General features: G+C 41.0%; 1 protein-coding gene across 4 annotated transcripts in view; it reads left to right on the top strand.

The window, feature by feature from the left end:
• The window catches only part of LOC130187504 (kelch-like protein 29), a 203,083-nt gene that overhangs the window by 5,704 nt on the left and 178,613 nt on the right, over positions 1-18,766 (top strand). For 2 of the 4 annotated variants that reach the window (XM_056405177.1, XM_056405179.1), the window contains exon 2: positions 5,628-5,696. The exons of 1 other annotated variant lie outside the window; for it this stretch is intronic. The gene's annotated coding sequence lies outside the window, so the exon portion shown is untranslated. Of the gene's footprint in view, positions 1-5,627; positions 5,702-18,766 lie in introns of all 4 variants that reach the window. One more of the 4 variants, XM_056405178.1, reaches the window with a different exon arrangement.

Here is an 18,766-nt window from a genome sequence, read left to right as displayed (position 1 = left end):
ACATGCCATATTAGTTGAGGGCTGTGCATTAGCCCATGTCTTAGTGTTATTGTGGCCTTAATATTTTCTATGTAGTCCATCAGCCATGCTTTCCAGGAAGCAGATCCAAGCTATGCTGCTCGACAAAATGCTGGGACTCATTAGGCCCTGAGCAAGCAAGCTGACACCAAACAAAAAGAGCCAGGGCCAAGGGCCATACTTATGAGATAAAAGACCCAATTCCAAATGTACCCATAGCTTTAACCCAATGTTGTCCCATGCAGTGTTTGGAAATATTTGGTTTCCTGCAAAAGAAAAGGCCTGCTTAGTATCTGTGAGGAAAACATTTAAGCTATTACCATAATTTTAATACCCACACAAATGGCTTAAATTCACTTGACATGTTTGGGGACAGGGGGTGAGGATTTGGTTTGGACTTGGGCCTGTGAGGCTTCATCTCAGGGCCCCTGCAGTCTGTGAAGCTGCTGTGTGGTGAGTAGCTCCATGGGGGGCAGGTTAAGCCTGTTAGCCCCATATGATGACACAGCAGGTTTGCTCCATGAATGGTGGAACGATGGGAAGGAGGTGGACATGGAAAAATCTTTTCTTGTCGCTCATCGGCACCACCATAGCCACTGCCATTTTCTTTTGTTTATGCAAGCTCCCATTAAGCCTGGCTGTGTGAGTATTTCTGCTCGGCTATCTGACAGCCACAGCTCCCATGGCATCTCTTTTATGAACCTTAGTCATTTTAATAAGGTGTACTTTACTATCTTATCTCTACTTTTGAATAAACATCATCTATAATAAAATGTAAAATCGATTCTAGGTATGTCTGGGCTGTTAAAAATGCAGAATATAGCAGATATTATTTGAGAGTGCACCGGCCCTTGGAAGGACATGGATGTATTATGTAATAATTTATTTGAAATTGAATAATTGAATCTGCCTTGAGGAGAAGCGCTGCTTAAAGAGAGGCCTGCTGGAACAGGTTTTGAGGTGGAATGTCAGACTCAAATCAGCGCTGTCTGCTTGAGGCGAACCAGACTTCAAATTACTTCAAGAGGAAAACAAATTTCACCGGTCACTGAAGTCACTTGAACTCATTTCCCCTCGCCTTTCTTCTCAGAACCATGGGAAATTATGATAAAACTATCAGAGACTTGTTACTGTCATTTGAGTGGTGCCACTACATAACAGTGGCATATAGTGTTTTTGCCATTTGTCTTGGTTTATCAAGAAACAAATCATATTAAATGTTTTGAGACTATCTGATATAAAGCAGGCTTTCCTAGTAATCTTCTGAAATCATTATATGACCATTATACATTATAAAGAAAAAGCAGACGTGACAGGCTTTTGTCTGCCTGCATCTACTTTATCCTCCACCATGTATTTTATTTTCAGGGATCCGCTCATTCTGCAACTGTAAAAGTCTGAATCATTTATCTCCAGTGAGGAATGAATATGTAAATAGTTCACAGCTACAGGAAGTATACGTAACAACAGCGACTTATAGCCATGTCTGATTTGCATATACTCCAACAGTGCAAGTTGAAAGGTGGCTTTTGAGTTAAGAGGATGCATAAATCATGTGTTTGCAGGAGGTGTGTGATATGTAATGTGATCTGTAATATCATCCTATTTACAACCTGTTTGCCTCAGCCTGGATGCATTCTTCCAAGGACTAGGAACAGCTTATAAAATATTGGACCCATCCCAACCACCTAATGCTGTGATGCATGTACTCCAGTGCTGATTAATTCTTGTTGGCAGTAGATTTCCCTGTATAAATACCTGCAGCACAATGACCAGGGTCATTAATTGTATTTAGCTATTACTGCTCGACATCGGGCAACAAATGATAATGAAAGGCTGTTTTTATTGACAGACTGTTTTCTAAAATGTGCTCTAACTGTTTGTGAGAGGGGGTCTAGTTGTTGCCGGTGATACTTTGAAAGATGAAAAATGCCATGTTGCCACATTCAGTGCAACTGGGTGTCAGTGGGCGTCGCCTAAATATCAAAACGGGACCATTCATGTTTGTATATAGGGAAAAAAATTTAGCAGTCGCAGGGACATTGCTCATACTACTTTTTAAACGGAAGCCTAGTTACTTAACCTCTGTTTGCATCTTTACAGTTCATTGGAGTGGACTTGAAAGTCAAGAGATTTGCCGCTCATATCGGCAGCCAAGGAAATGAACAGTAAAAATCAGAGCTAAACTCCTGCTTGGAAGGACATGAAGGGCAGCGTTTCCTGCTCGGTCTCTGCACAGCTCGTATATTTTATGTGTTGCAGTTTGGCTGTTTTTTGTATTCAAAGACACACAGATGCACAGGACGTTTTGCCGTGATAAAATTGACCATAATGTTAATAAGACGGCAGCTGAAGGTGGCATTGTAAAGATATCTTTTGTCATTGCTTGGTGCCTGTGGGTGTAATTTTTATAGCTTTCCTGAATAGACATTTCTGTTTCTCAGCATTTGCAACATAGACCTATCCATTCCCCCTCTCCGGACATGAAATTGTCGCCACTTGGAAATTTTATGAGAGAAATCTTTTAAACTGTAGTTACAGCAGTCGGTGGTCATTTGGCAGTCGGCCTGACACAAAGCTGCTCAGAATTAGCAGTTCCAGGAGCAGCTCCGTGCTTTGTTTTCCTGGTCACATTGAACTTTACAACAGTGCCTTCCCCCTGAAAAGAATAGTCCTCTTGAAAACGGCTCCAACAGCCTTTTTAAAAATGGATCCAATGTGATGGCAGCCAAGTTTGATTATTAATGGCGGGTCTCTATCTATCAGGCCCTAATTGGTCTCTGCTGATTGCCGAGCATTCTGATTAAGAAATGCCATTAAAATTGATGTATTATGCTTTCAAGTGTTTTTCACTGTGAGATAGCTGCTTCAATCAGTTGATAATTACATAGATGATTTATTGCTGGGTTTTTATTTTGACAAGTTTACAATAATTGGCACGGTAGAACTTTTTCTGTATGTCCTGTGAGTTGGAGAGCGGCTTCGGCACAAAATAAATTGAAATGATTTCTTGAACAATGTATTAGTGCTGAAGCAAAATCCTTTCACAAAGTTCCATTGTTCCACTTCTATCCAGGTCCTGAAAGAAGAATTTTTAGCACTATCTATCACAAATGATGAATTATGTCTTGCTTATCTGTTACTGTTACTCTTATGACTCAAACTGTCAGTTTTTTATTATGGATAGGCAAGTAGTTAATAAGAGGAAGAGGACACAAAATATAATTCTATAGGGAGAAGTCAATGAGGTAGTTAATGATCACGCTTTGTGTGGAGTTAATGGAAAACATCTCTAATTTCATGGCAAAGTAAACAATTCTCCTACGGGGTTTAAACTAATTTTCAAGTTAAAAAAAAACAAACAAAAAAAAAAAACAAAGAAATTTCAGATTTTGTTTATACACCACAAACAATGTCAAATGGTGTTTTGGCTCAGGATAATAAGTTGTCATAAAGTTATAGAAATTTTTGTACATTAAACCAGTGCTTTATTGAGTATTTATGTTATTTTTCAGTGGGTTTTGTAGTTGTAATGTTTTGCGGCCACCTCATTTCAGATTATGAATACAACTCTTTTAAAAATATTTCCTATATATGCAAAGTTGGACACATTTTAACCTTTATGAGATCTCAGTTAGGATTATTTTATTTATTTATTTAATTTTTAGAATCACTCTCTGTGCAACAGCAGACGCTTTTTAGCTCCATAAACTAACGGTGGAAAAAAATGGTTTTATACCAGCAAGCTACTGTCTTTTATCATCCACTTGAGAAATATTTGGCAAGGAAGCGGTTTCCATTCTTGCACAATCATCACAATGGAAATGGAAAGTTGTTTTTTTTTTTTTTTTTTTAAGGATAAAGAAGCCTTCATTTGCCATTTTTCATCTTAAAAGAAAAAAACGCAGTGAAAATCATGTTATACAGACTATTAAGTCTGAGGTGATGTATGTGACTTGGAAGTAGAGTCGGCTAAATATGATGAATGAGCAATCAATAACTTTTCACTTTTTGAAAAGGTTTTCCCTGTCTGCTTTGTCTCAGACATATGGTTCTACTCTGCAGCCCATTCTGAGAACTGTCTATATCATCAGTGCATTATTTTGAAGGAGAGCAGATACTCGAATGTTTTCAGCCGTTTTTACAAAAATTTTTGGCAGTGTATCTCAAGGAGAGACAGCAAGAGGAAAGAAGAGAGAGAAATGTGCCCATGTAAACACAAATAATGTGATCACTAACTGTCCAGGAGAATCCCAGCCTGCTCAAACACTGTATTCCCGCAGTGCTACATGCTGCTCTTGGATTCGTTCTTCGCTGCATTTCGTCAAATTCTAACTACTGATGTGAACTAATTTGCCTTTTCCCTCTCTCACGCTGCCTCATGTATGTCTACTTCACAGAGAGATTGCCTACATTTCCCAGAATGACTTTTCGTGAACCCTCAGAGGATACAAGTTTACAAACGCGTCTGAGAAGTTCAGCTGTGTGTTTTTTTTAATATTTTTTTTTATGTGTCGCTTGAGAGGAAAAGCAGTAATCCTCGGGAAAGCAGAGCAAGTGAGGTTTTCCACTGAAGGAACAGCAGAATTCACAGCCTTTAGAGTTCAACATGGCTGCATTGCTTTCTGGTTTATGGCGGCTGCTCCGGGGGCAGAGAGCTTTATCTCTTCCTGATCTGTGATGGACCTCTGTCCAGATGGTTTTTAAATTGAGAAAGAAAGCCCCTTGCTCTCTGAACGTGATGTTTACACAGATTTTTAGATCACATCTACATTTGAAATTACTTTTTAATTTTGACCATGAAGATGGAGAACACACCACCAAAACATTACCATGATTCATAATATTTTTTATTTTATTTTTACTTTTAGCATTTGTTGGCATAATCATTTTTTATGTCTTTCATTTTACTGTGATCAAGTCATAACTCAAAGGGATGAAGACTGTCTGCATCGGTTCTTTTTTTTTTAGTTTTTGTCCTTACACACTGAATCACAGACAGACACACAAATAGCAAGATGTGGAGACTTCCAAAGGCTGCCACAGTGAAGGAGTCAGATGATCGCTGTTTTTATGAACACCAGCGCCATTGTTAAGTTCGACAATGAGGGCCTTTGAAGTGTCATCTCCCATGCGAACCCTTCTCCATTGTCGTCATCTTAAAAAGAGCAGAGCCTTCAGTTTGGCATGTAATTGTTGTAATTTTTTATTTGCTAGCAATTCCTGAGAACTTTTTCATCTGCTACCATATTCCTTCAGCTTGACCTTTTCCACTGCCGAATTATCCGGTGTTGACCTCTAACGTTCTCACCGGACAGTTGCAGAGTTATTGATAGGTTTTGCTCAGTGGTGTAGGTCTCGGTGGAGTCGTTTATCTGTTCTCCAGACCAAAGATTACACTAATAAATCTCTTGATGCAGATTGTTCCACACTTGAATGAGTTGGCTTTTCTTTTTTTTTTTTTTCATTCTTTTGAGTGAAGGGATGCCTGGTTTGTCGTCATTACCAGATGGCGAGCATGAGAATATTAGGGCCAGATTTATAGACGTTTCATTTCATTTTCTGTTTTAAAGCCTCACCATATTCACCAACTGTTATTGTTTCTGCAGGTGTAGACGGCAATACTCAAAAGATCTAATTTGTCTGTGATGAGCATCCACATCCACCAGAGACCAAAGGTACGGTAAGATATGAAAAGCTCATTATCTCATGTCCCAATAAACATTTTATTATGCTACAGACAAGCCACACGGCATGATACAAAAGAACAATAATATAAGAGTCAGTCATATTATGCCTCATTTTTCTGTTTTCCCATGGAAACTATTGTGGACATTTGTCATTTCACCAATTTTAACATTATTGTTACAGTTAAAAATAATTAGTTTACGAGAAGAATAATAAATGTAACTCTAAGATTAGGAAAGTGGAATTTGTCAGGTTATATTAATGTGCAGTACTTGATCCTTTGATACAGCTTACTGTGTGTAAGTGTACATGTTCTGTGGTGTTGGCCTGATTTAGTGGGGGGTTGATCGTCTGGAATTATTTGATATATGGCGTCGTTAATTCTGCTTGACTTCCCTGCCGTGTCCAGAAAATGAGCTATGTCTGTCTTTGTTTCTCTACCCACAAAGATCTTGCAATTCTGTCAGCAAGCAAAACCAAGTCAGTCTCCAAGCAATTACGGGGTTAGTCTGATCTCAGGTCATTAAGTGGTAGGATTACTCCTGGACCGCAGGACCCTAGGAATGTAGACCCCTCTGGTGGTCTGCTCACTGCTGATGAAATAGAATTGAATTAATGGGGTTGCCCACTGCGAGGACTGATTAGAACGACATACTGCCTTTGATCCCAGAGCGAGGTGACCAGGCACGGGCGCCACAGGGACATTGGGGGGGAGGGCTTGTGTGTGTGTGTGTGTGTGTGTGTGTGTGTGTGTGGGGGGGGGGGGGTGGGGGGGGGGGGGGGGGGGGGGGGGGGGGGGGTTTACCGTGCATGTGCCCGTCCTGGGTCATTGCATCACTGATGAAGAGGACTCATTATTATGTGTGCTCTTTGCTGGGGCTCAGCCCTCACTGGGGGGCTTCAGGTGTAAAATCATTCAGTGGTGTTTGGTTTGTGTGCTGTGGCAGGCTGCTCATACGGTGGCCTGTGGTCCAAAGCTGTGGTAGTCCATGCTGCGTTCAGATCTCACAGTTTGGCAAATTAATTATACTGCTGCATTTTAAGAGGCTCACCTGTGATCACATGTGTGCACACCTGTTCTTTAGTCTGAACCACAGTAGTTTAGTGTGATTCTGTAGGTTGTAGCCAGTCATCCAAGATGTTTAGAAGTGAAAAGACACAGGATTATTTCAGTTTACCACTGGTATTGAGCACTTTATGGGTTCAAGTGCAACTTCTTGTGGTAAAAATTCCCAACACCCAAAATGTACAAGTTGATGAGGACCACTTAAGCACAACATTAAGCCTTTGTGCACCCGGGCTTTCTCTAACTCAGCCAGTACTACTCCAAGAGAAGTGTCTGCCAGGTAGTCAGACAACATCTGAAACCCCCTCTCCCCAACTTTCCGTAATTGACACTCAGACATTCACATTAACTTCACACAGCCAGGTGTGTAGAGGTGAGAAATCCCATATTCAAAAGGATTACCGTGTGTTGTCACTTTCAATTATGGCAAGCTTTTCACCCTGCCTTTTGACTGTGACCGCCCAGAACTTTTTTTTTTTTCTTCTTCTTCTTTCATACCCCAGCCAGAAGCCCAGTATCCAACCGCTAATCTTACCTCAGCAGCAATGCGACATTCAATCCCCCCAGGTTGTAACTCAGATGTATTGTGGCATGAAATTATAAGATCTGTATTTCTTTGGTTATTGTTTTGCCATTGAAATGTGGTTTTGTACCACAGTCAGTCCATTTAGTAGAGTTTCAGCTGAATGTAACAAAGTGACAACAACATGTTATGTATTAGAGTTTGTATTTGTTTGCACCTTTAGTTAATATTACAAGAAATGTGTTTAAACTTTAAAGGTCTACTATTTAATACCCTGCATTGAGCCCATCTACGCCCCTAATTGAAAATGTCTTTGGGAATATCTTATAGCCTGTGGTTACCCATCGGCTGTAAGGTGACACAATCCGTCTCCGTATACCCATAAACCTCGGAGTGGTTTGGGGTTTTTCCATTAGTTGGTGTGACTGTTCTTACTCCAAACAAACTGCAACACATTAAGCATGAACCAGCACACAGACTTGCATTTTCACCGCCAGGCAGGCCTGGTGTGGTTATTTGTTGCAGAGCCAAGTTTGAATGCTGTTGTTCTCATTTTAACTAAAAGAGCGAGTGATGCAGAGTTTGTTTAAACCACTCCGGACATTCTTGGTGTGACTCTGCCCTAAATCCTCACTGCAGAATGTGAGAACAAGAAAAGAGAATAACTTCTTTTTAGTCTAGTAAGATTACAAAATCCAAATGATCAAAAATGCCCTACGGCCTGCCAAGACTGCCTCTTGAATTTAAGCTGGAACACAACACAATAAGTTTTTTTTTTTTCTTATCCACATACCTTGGGAAGTAATGGTCATCATCACCCTTGTTTGCCCAGCAGTGTGCTGTTTACGTTGGGCCCCCAGACGGGAGGCTGGGGCTGTCCGCCGGAATCATTCTCAAGGCCCCCTCGAGTAATGATAGATGACAAGCTTCTGTGAGGAGGAAAAACAAGTCTCCTGGTAGCACACAGAGCCACTCAGACAAAGGTGCCATCAGCCGGCAGCCTGCTGCACTGGTTGCGGAGGAAGGTTGAGGGGGTGGCGGTGAATAAAAGACTGGAGGGGACTCGGCAGCAACTAATGAGAAAGAAAGCTACATCTCTTCTGTTACAAAGTGCAGTAAAATATAGTGAGGTGTGTGGAGTGACTCCTTCCTGTCAGTGAATACTAATAAAACCAAGTGGTCACCTTTTTTGTAGCTGAACAAGAAGTTCCAGTTTGTGCTGGTGCACAGGACTAACCTTGAGGCTGACCAAGCATTAAGTTTTTAATATTGATCTCATATTTTTAGGTATAGTCATGATGTTAAGCACCTGTTTGGGAGTGTTTTCTGCAACAGTGGGTTCAGAGCTGGCGTGGCAGCCAAGGCAACATGGTTCCTTACCTGAAAGAAATATAACTGAGGATGAGGAGTATTTCAATTGTTAGGTTTCACTAGAATTATTCTGTAACATGAAAATATAATATTGAAACAATACAATAATAATTTGGCCAAATGGTCTGGGGGAAAATCAAAACATTAGGATTCATTTTCTGAGAGCCATGAATAGCCACATCAAGCTCTGAGTAAATCTGGCCATTGATGTGGTGGCTCGGTTCGCTGTTGAAAGCTCAGAGAAAAGCTAGTAAGTGGATCTTTTGGTTTAGATTATTTAGTCAAACTACTGTTGCGAAGGTCAGGACTTCCCTTTCTCAAATCTGGCTTTAGATTTTTAGGTGTTCCATTAGAGGTACAAATAATGTTTATTTTTCATTACTGATTAATCTGCTGATTATTTTCTCAAAGACTTGTTTGGTCTGAAAATGTCAGAAATGGAGGAAAATGTCCATTCCAGCTTCCTAGAGTCCAAGGTGACGTCTTTAAATGTTTTGTATGTAAGAAAATGACAAGTTCAGTTGATCATTGACATTATCAAAAATAGTTGCAAATCGATATTCTAATCAATTAATTGATTAATAGATTAATCCAGTTCCACACTTCCATCATGGACCAAAGTTTTTTGAGCTAACTTTGAGCTTTTGTCCAGCGCTGTCATTGTGCCAGAGTGTCACAAAAATCATTTAAAAAAAAATCCTCTTTGGTTCATGAATATTCATACAAAATTTCATGGCAATCTGCCCAGTAATTTCTGAGATATTTTACTCTGGACAAATTTTTTTTTTCATGGTCCAACCCACAGTCTCAGAATTGGCTGCCAGTGAGGGAATCTTTCACACATGCATAATTCTATCACACTTCCCTTTAACAAGCCGCCACATATGGTCAGTTTAGTGATATAACATTGAATTTTGCCCGATATCTATTACAATACACTAAGTCTAAAGACTGTTGTGGTTTTTTTTTTTTTTTAACCATTTAGCCAACACTGATGTCTGATAACATGGGAGGGAAGTAACACATAATGAGTTTGTGCTTACACTTTTTTTAATATGCCTCTACCTAATGGAAATGCCTGCTGTGAGGGGATAGAGACATTAACAGTTTTTAGTTGAGGCTCATGGCCTGTCATGTGTCATCTTGCTCTGCCACATTTTTCAACATAGTTAAATGCAGCAGAAGTTGCCTTACGTAAGGTTAAACACTGTGCCTTTGAGTCCACCTGAGGATGGGTCTCCTCCTACCACCATATTTAACACATGGAATCTACACCTGCTGACAAAGGGAAAACAGCCTTGAGAGGGACATTTGTCTGGCTGCAGAGCGGCTAAGTATTTAGCTGTACGGACAGAAAATTATGGGAGTAGTCGCGGGTAAAGGTATGTTCTAAGCAGAAAAGTAATGTCACTAATGATGTGACCTCCGACCTGGCCACCATGTCTGATATTGTCTTTGCTGCTGAGAGCAGGCAGGTGTGCACGAAGGGGGGAGAGGGAAGCAGGGAGCAAGGTTAGGCTTTTCAAAAGCCTCCCCCGCAGCCATTCATGAGACGACCTCCGGCCCTCACAGCACACAGCCTCTGCCTTAATAAGAAAAATGGCTTCCTCCCTTCTTTCCCATTCATATGCCAGTACCAAACCATAACAGAGGCGTAACATAAACACACACGCATAAACACTGATCGCAGTCACACATACCCAGTTATATTCTTGTCACATAAACAGTGAGGCATTGTCTCTTGCACGCCCCTGGAGTGATTAAGACCTAAGGCACCGCAGGGGTCGGCCCACGGTTAAAGGAGCATAGAATCCTAAGAGGCTGACACACGCAAACGCACACACATACACACAGCAGGGGTTTGGCATGGCATCTTATCCAGGCCATTGAGGCTAATATCTGTGAATGGGGCATGCTGGCACTTTCAGCAGTACTATCAGTGTTGTCTCTTTTCCTTAAAGTGCCCTGAGGGACTGCACAGCATAAACACATCATAAGGGAGAGGAAAAGTATGTAACTACTTCATCTGCAGTGTCCTCACTCAGAAGTAGAGAAGTAGAATGAGGACAATACGCCCACATTAAAGTGATTTAAGTTGAACTGTCAGATCATGTTTTTGCTCAGAAGATAAAATGTCTTTTTACTTTGCAGTTACAAAGGTACTGCACTCACTGCTTGGGCTCCATTATGGACTCATGGTTATATTTAAATAACCAGTTGTATAAGCTCTTTTGTGCAGTATTTCGAATAGCACATTATAACTTGAATTGCAGACAAAAAGCCCATTGCATGTATTATAACTTCATTATAAGCTTTCCAACATGGGGGGAAAAAAGCACACATTTTTCTGCAGCCTGAAAATGTCCCCTAGCCTTCCACTGAAAAGCACTAGTTTTAAACAATTTTTGTTTCATTTTGTTAAAACTTTTGTATACCACAAAGTGAAATAAAAGATCTCTCCCCCTCTCTCTCAACACTGTCAGTACAGGATGGGCCACAGTGACATTGAGCTAAAGACGAACAACATATGACAAATCCGGCTAAAATAAAAAGCGTCTGTATTCTCATTGTTTTTAACATTGCCAGCTGCAATTTATTGATAGAAATATGAGCTGAAGAAATACCGGGCTTTACAAAAGCACACCTGCAATGAAAAATCACTTACTCCAACTGTCAGACATCAGAAAACATGCTGTACCGGGTTGTATTCATTTATTGAAAGGCCCTCCTAAAATATCTCCTTTTTATTCCTCTTTTAAATTGGCAATTCAGCTGAGGAAAGTGAGGCGAACCCGGTGACATAACGCAAAGAGAAAGCTGAAGACTGTTTAGTATCGCTGTCCATCCATCCATCTATTCAGCCATGAAATCCTGTCAACCGTGGTTTCCCTGAGCCCTCGGTTGCCAAACCTTCATTTCCCCCCTTGGTGAAGATGTCCTGCAACCTGACGATATCAATGTCAGCTGTCTTACTTAAGAATATCTACACCTGAGTGCCCTCATGTGCTTGGCCTTCATGCAAGTGATGCCATATTGATTTTTATACTGAGTATCTGTTCTTTGGCTATGTAGAGGCAGCATGGCATATATCATATATCAAATTTTAGTGTGTCATTAGTTGCTATGCTATTGTAAGATAGTTATCACAGCAGATATGGTATATTGTTTCACTTAATCTTTTGAACAGTGCAGAGTTATAGGTCATTTCATCTTTGCAGAACATTATTGGTTTTTTGGTTTCATCTTTTTTTTTTTACATCTGGCCAATAACATTGTTTTATTCACTGTAACGTCCACAATGATGCTGACACTGTACACATATATAAAAAAGAGCCTACACACTGTAATATGCAACGTATGAGATGGAGATAAAGACCATAACTTACTGCTGTTCCTTCCCCTTTGTTGCTTTTTGAACTCTACTGAGCATTTAAAATTTTCAGCTGACTCAAGCTGTTTGGTGAGTCAGAGATATGATTTCCTCTCCATTTGCCTTCTGGATTGAACTGTTGCTCAGTGTGGCAGCTCTCAGTCCAGCATCAGTTCAAAAACACACTGACATTTTGAATAGCCACGGTCTACACGCTCAAGCCCATTTTCAGATTTACAAAGATACATTTGAAAGGAAGGAATTTCTCTGCCTCGTATAGAAAACGCCTTTTTTTAACCTTCATTACATCACAGCTCTGTAAGTGTTTCTCTGCTGGAATTAATTTCCCAACAGGGACTCTTATCAAAGAATTCAGATGTACCTTCTTATCATCTGTGGTCAATGGGTCTGCGTGAAAATTTACTCTGAATTAATTGCAAGTATCATCTGCCAAATTTTTATTTGGATATCTCCCTAATGTTGACATAAGCCTTAATGGCCATCTGCAGAGTGCAACTCATTATGGCACATATCTCTATCCGTACATATGTAGGGGATGTCTCTGATGTTTTACTGCGTTCTCCACTGCTGTTCACAAGCGTGACTAAGGTGCCAAAGTTGGCGTGCACACTGGCTCTGCTCGAGGCAGAGAAAAACTATAAGTGCATTTTCCACTTAAACAGGGACGTGAGAGGCTGGTGTCATTTATTTGAATGGTTATTGCTAAATTCTTTTAGCAGATATGGGAGAGCTAATTCCGACATTAAGCAGCTGAGAGATTACTGGCAGGCTACAGGTCATTTGCAGTTATGCATTCAGCAGGACTCTTGAAAATAAAGATTTGTTCCTCAGCTTCTCTCTGATATAATGATATAGTTGGGAATCTCGATCAGCAATCGCACCTCTTGATACACAGCTTGTACATTTGGTGCACATGTATGACTATTAAAAGGGTCCTGCAGTTTTATGGATGGGACACGTGTAGAGCAGATGTCAAAGAGATTCTATAGGGGCTCAACAGAGGTTACTCCATACTTGTAAATGTGCATTCCTGCACCATATGTTATTTTCTTTAACTCTGCCCCAAAGCTTCTTCCAAAATCCTTGCATATCGCTCAGGCAAAACAAATCAACCTTCAGTTTAACTCCCGCTGCTCACTAAAATAATCAAAATCCACATCAGCCTAGCCGCTCACACAACTCAACAGTCTTTCCCTCAAAGTTGTAAACTGAAAAATGGAAGTGCTGCTTGTAAAATTGATTTTGAGATTGAAGTAGAGATTTGTGTTGATAAAAAACTTGACACTATAGCATAGAGAATCTGAGCAGGAAAGCAGTGCAGTATGCAGTGAGTGCCTAGCCAGGCATGTTGACTGAAGTTGACTGAAGTGTACTTCAGCTATCAACGAGCAGGTGTTCTTGGCTTTGGAGAGCAGTTGAAAAGGAGGCTCTCTTCTATACATACTGACCTTTTGCTAGACCAGCTGATGAAAGACAAACACACACGTCGGTGAACAGTCTATCAAAATACTGCGTCTTGCAGTGCGGTTGTCACACAGGTGTTACTTCAGAGATGCCACCTACAGATTTTATTTAATGTACTGATTTGAGTCTGTTGACAACACACTGGAATTTAAAAAGACCCAGTGTGCGTTCACTTGAGTCTGTCACGAACCTTTCTCTCTGACATTTTATCTCATCATGCCACTTATGTTCCACTCAGCTGTTTTTGCGTAGAATTTTGTCTTCTGCATGTCTACCTCTTCTGCTTCTGTCAAACTTGCCACCACCCACTGGGATCAGATTAAAGCAGAAATGTCAAACACAACGCCACTGAGTTGCACGCCTGGAGCAAAGCATGCTGGGATGGAGCGACACATACAATGTGCTGCTCTATGACAGCTGAATGGGCCAATGATTTAAGTGGCGCTGTCTCCTGTAATTGCTGTAAATCTGATTTGGATGTATGGTTTGTGGGGCATTTCAATCCAGCTGCACTGATATATGTTTCCAGAATCTTGTTTTCTCCAGGATTATTGCTGCACATTCATCATTCTTTATTTTCTCTCCATGTTTCAGTCGCCGATTAGGTTTCCCACCGTGCTGAAAAAAAAAAAACTTGATCAGAAACTCATAATGGCTGATCTCCGTCCTTTTCTATTTCAAACTTTTGAGGTAGTGAGAGCATTAGCTTTAATGTCCAGCCTCCATCTTGGTCACACCAGGAAAAAGTTTTCAGTTTGCCTCACTCTACTTCAAATATGATCATTTTTTCATCCCCATGGCAAAAACATGGAGCAACTTTTTTGAGGTAGAAGTTCCACTTCCCTATCATCTCTGGGGAATGAAGTTTTTGACATGCCTGGAGTGATTTCTGCACATCCAAGCAAAGAGCTGACAGGGTCACCAACCTGTGAGCCTCGGTCCCTTCCGCTTACATTGCACCCATGCCATCTACCCTGCCTTCTTTCTTCTACCCACTCCTTTTAGAACTTTTTTTTTTTTTTTTAAATCTCTTTACCAATTCAGCCACTTGTGGGCTGAGAGGGCCTCTTGTTTTGGTTGTGAAAAATCAATAGCCATTATAGGAGAGAGAGACAGAAGAAGAAGAAGAAAAAGAAAAGGGAGGGACAGCGAACACGCTGGAGAGGGAGGGAGACAGACTGCTATCCCTGTCAGTCTGACCCTGCCTGACGGCTGTCATCTCCCTTAATTGCTTTGCTAATATCATCCCCACTCAGCCTGGAACTAGGTCAGCAGGCCCCTCTGCTGGAGCTGACTTCAGGCTGTCCTTCTTCATGATCTCTCCCTCTCTCCGCCTTTTTTCCCCTCTTGTTTCCCCTTTAGGCCCATCTCAATTAGAATAAAAACATACAGCAGGAATATGAGAAAAATGCATTGTTTCTGAGATGACCTGGGTGTGGATTAATCCAATCAGAAACCAGCAGTAGATAATCATTCATGCACCCTGCTCTATTCTGGGATGGGAAATAGGCTTGCCAGAATTAACCTTTATATTTCCCTCAGGTGATGCAGGATCTGCTTTTTCTTTGTCTACCATCTCTCTGCTGTTGGCACCTTCAGGTCAGACTACAAAGCTTCTTAGTAACATAGAAGCTTAACAATTATAACTTCAGCAAATAACCTATTAGCTGTTTTGTTGAATGTTGGTTTTGATAATGAAAATTATAGAATAATTTATTTCTTTTACAAATTTGCATACTGCCCAGTGGTTTCATCAAAGCATGGCTTAGCATGACAGAATGGACTATAAATTTGATACAACAGATGCAGTACGATTTAACTATTACTGCTGTTGTTTAGCAGGGTAAAATTCTGTTTGGAAAATTTAAAGCTGCAGCCAGTAACTTTTATACATAACCATTTATTTAGAAGCCATAAAAATAAATTGCCTGTTTGGCGGCCAAGGATGGGCAGGATGATATGTCAGAAATGTTGAATCAGCAGCAACCCTTCTTCTCTGCTCTTCTTATTTCACAGTGAAATAAATGGAAACCAATGAGAAGTGTGCAGACTTCAATCATTGTCAAGTCAGTAACTCTTGAATACAACCTGAGCAGTACGAGCTTTGAAAAATATGAGGTGTATTATTTGTTTGGATATAAATTTCCAAAGAATCTTTTTTTCTCCTTAACAAAGCAGCTTAATGAAGTCTGGAACGCTAACTGCATCCTAGCTATTGCTGCCAACGCACCGTGGTGTTCTGTTTCAAATCAGTCGATGCTTCAATTATTTTTACTATCAAGTAGGTTTGCACAACAAAACATTTCCTGAGATGAAACTTAATTTTCCCTTCCAGCTTTGCTTGGCAAACTGTCCGCTGGCTAAATAAAATAGGCACAGTGGAGTCGGTGTTTCTGTGGCAGAGGGAGAATATTATGCGAGTGTTGTGGATGAAGCACAGAGCAGCTGTTTTCTGCCTTAGGGAAAATGGCAATATTCTCTATGTGATTCTTGTGAGTCTGTTCAAAGCATTTTTTTCCATTTGTCCAGTGTAGCTTGTATTTCTGCATACTTGTTTGACCTTTACAGATAGTTCTAAGAACACTAAACCTCACAGTTTGGTTTGTTATATAAGCTTTGATACTACAGCAGCAATATTGGCATCTTGAACAGACAGGAACAGATCCTAAAAACTGCCCAGCAACCTGATATCCATCCTCAGACTGTCGCACTCGAATGCAACAAACAAATGAATTAGTAATAGAGAGATCAGCAGGAAAAAGCAACAGTTCTCATCAATGCGGTGTTTGAAAGCTCGATCCTCTCGTCTGCAGCTTCTCAGTTGTTTACATCCAGAGTCGTGGCTACAGGCAGCCATTTTAAACAAGGTAGTAAAGCACGGACAAGGGACAAGGGGCTAGTAATTGTGTCAGTGGTAGGGCTCTGAGCCAGGAACTGTCAAGCCCTCATACTTTCCCCCCGCTCCTGGTTTAATGGAGCATGTGAGGGCCAAGGTGTGTTGCCCTGGCCCCAGCCTAGGCTCTGTTCAAATGGCCTCCCGTCTTTCCTCTGATAGGCACAGTGGAACAATAAGCCTAAGGTGGAGCAGCTGGAGAAAGCATTAGTGTAAGACCCCTCCTGCAGGTTGCCATTTCAGCCTCACTGCCCTCCGTTTGCTCCCACAATAAGACACCTCCTTTCATGACCTATAACAATAGCAATAACCGTGTATTGTGCCTCAAGTTGTTTTGTTGCAGTTCAGTATAAATGTACAGCTGATGCCTAGGTGGAGCATTCACACCTCCAGGTGCAAATGAGCATTTGGAAGCTATTGCTAACAGTCTCCTGACCCCTCCCTGTGAGACCAGGCAAAGGGTTTTTTACAGCATCTCCATTCCCTGGTGAGCTGTAATCTTGTGTCTATTGGCCCACAGTTGCAGATTCCAAGCACAGTCCAAACGAAGCTTCCCTTCATGGTAAAGAGTGAAAGTCCAGCTGTCACCCAAACTGTTTGGTTTGGAGGATCTTGGGAGCTGAATTGAAGCCGACCCTCATGGTAGCACAAGGCCTGTTTTGGAACTGCTATTGGTGGGAATAATGCCCAGATTTCACAGATTTGCGGTATCACTGTTCAAACCACATCCAGGCTTGGTACTAATGAGTTTTTCACTAAGACACATTTCTCACAGTTTCTCTGCTTCCTCTACGCCTGCATTTTCTTCTAACCACCTTCCTTTCACTGAATTTCATTGTTCACTGTCTCACGATATCATCTTTTTGACTTCATTATAATTACCAAGTTTATTATCTATTTAAATATTCTGAACTGTGATACCACTTCAAGGGAATAAAAGTTTGAAGTGTCATTTGCGTGTCTTCCTTGGCCAGCTCTGTAAGCAAATCTCTGCTTTTGGTGTCTTTTGTGGCGACAATAGAATGTATCTGAAGTACTGAATAGAGCTGTTTTTAACTTTTCTTCAGTCCTCAAGAGCAAGTTTAAGTCACAGGTCAAAGTCAAGATGCAGATTCTTCTGCTCTGTGAACACTGAGCATTGAAGTTGCACACACTTGGACATTTCCCTGTCAAAAGTGTTTGAGTGTTTTTAGCCATGCTAGCGTCATGGCTCTGAGGACATTGATGTTGATCTGTGGGTTGGTTGATCACCTACTTTGGTCCAGGCTGAAATATCTTAACAACTATTGGATGGATTACCATGCAGTTTGGTAGAGAGGATAAATGCCCAAGCATGAATCCTAATGACTTTGGTGATCCCCTGACTTATCTTGTAGTGCCACCGTGAGGTTTTGTGTGAAATGTCTCAAGAACTATTGCATTGGATTACCATGAAACCTTCTTACAGACATTTATGTTTTTACCTTTTTTTAAGTCAAATATTTAGGCAGTCAGATGTCAAATAAGTTGAGTCTCACAGCAGTAAAATCTAAATCGTGTTTCAAGTCTTTTTTTTCCAACAAATGTTTGTCCAAGTCTACAGCTCTGGTAGTGAGCAAAATAATCTTTTTCGGGAGAAATAAACGGTAATGAAACTTGTCTTGCTGAGACAGTGTTACACCCAGAAGACTGCAGAGAGCAGAAGTCCAGGAAATTGCGCAGGTGCTTCCAACACATTTTTTTTTTTATCAGTGTCTGCTCTGTGCCCAACCAGCACACAGGCTCGGCTCGGCTCGGCATCTCATGTTGATTAACCACAGCATGTCTGGTGGTGGCACTTTCACCACTCTCTTTCTCAGTGCAGCACCATCTGCAGCACGCGGCCTCAGTGTTTGTCTCATACTACTGATCCCATTCAGATGTGGATGCCAAAACAATCAGATAGGACGACATTGACATGAACACTCTGAGGTTGAATTTGTGAGTCTAATTTCCCCCTTTGCTACCCTGCATCCTGGTAAACAGATTTTGAAGATGAGCTTGTTGAATGGCGTCTTCTTCACTATGCAAGGCCACAGCCTCGCAGGGGGAAATAAACAGCGGTATCTAGGAGTGAAGATGATGACAAGGCTATATTAGGATGATCTTTCCCTCTCTTTTCAAATGGCTTCATTTTTTTTTTTTTTTTTTGAGCTTGGATTGGTCTGTGGGTAGTTTTATATATGTATCTGCTGCAAACTGCCAGTTATCATATTTGACATCGCCAATTGACTCCCATCAGCCTGTAGATAGGAGTCGCTTCACCAACAAAGATGTGGGAATGAAAGAGGCATATTTTCTCACAAATATCACCAGCTCAACAGCACCTTTTTT

This window comes from Seriola aureovittata, chromosome 19 (genome assembly GCF_021018895.1).
Source record: "Seriola aureovittata isolate HTS-2021-v1 ecotype China chromosome 19, ASM2101889v1, whole genome shotgun sequence".
In the NCBI taxonomy this organism is placed as follows: Eukaryota; Metazoa; Chordata; class Actinopteri; order Carangiformes; family Carangidae; genus Seriola; species Seriola aureovittata.
Note: the sequence above shows the minus strand (reverse complement) of the source record. Positions and strands in the feature narration are given on the sequence as shown.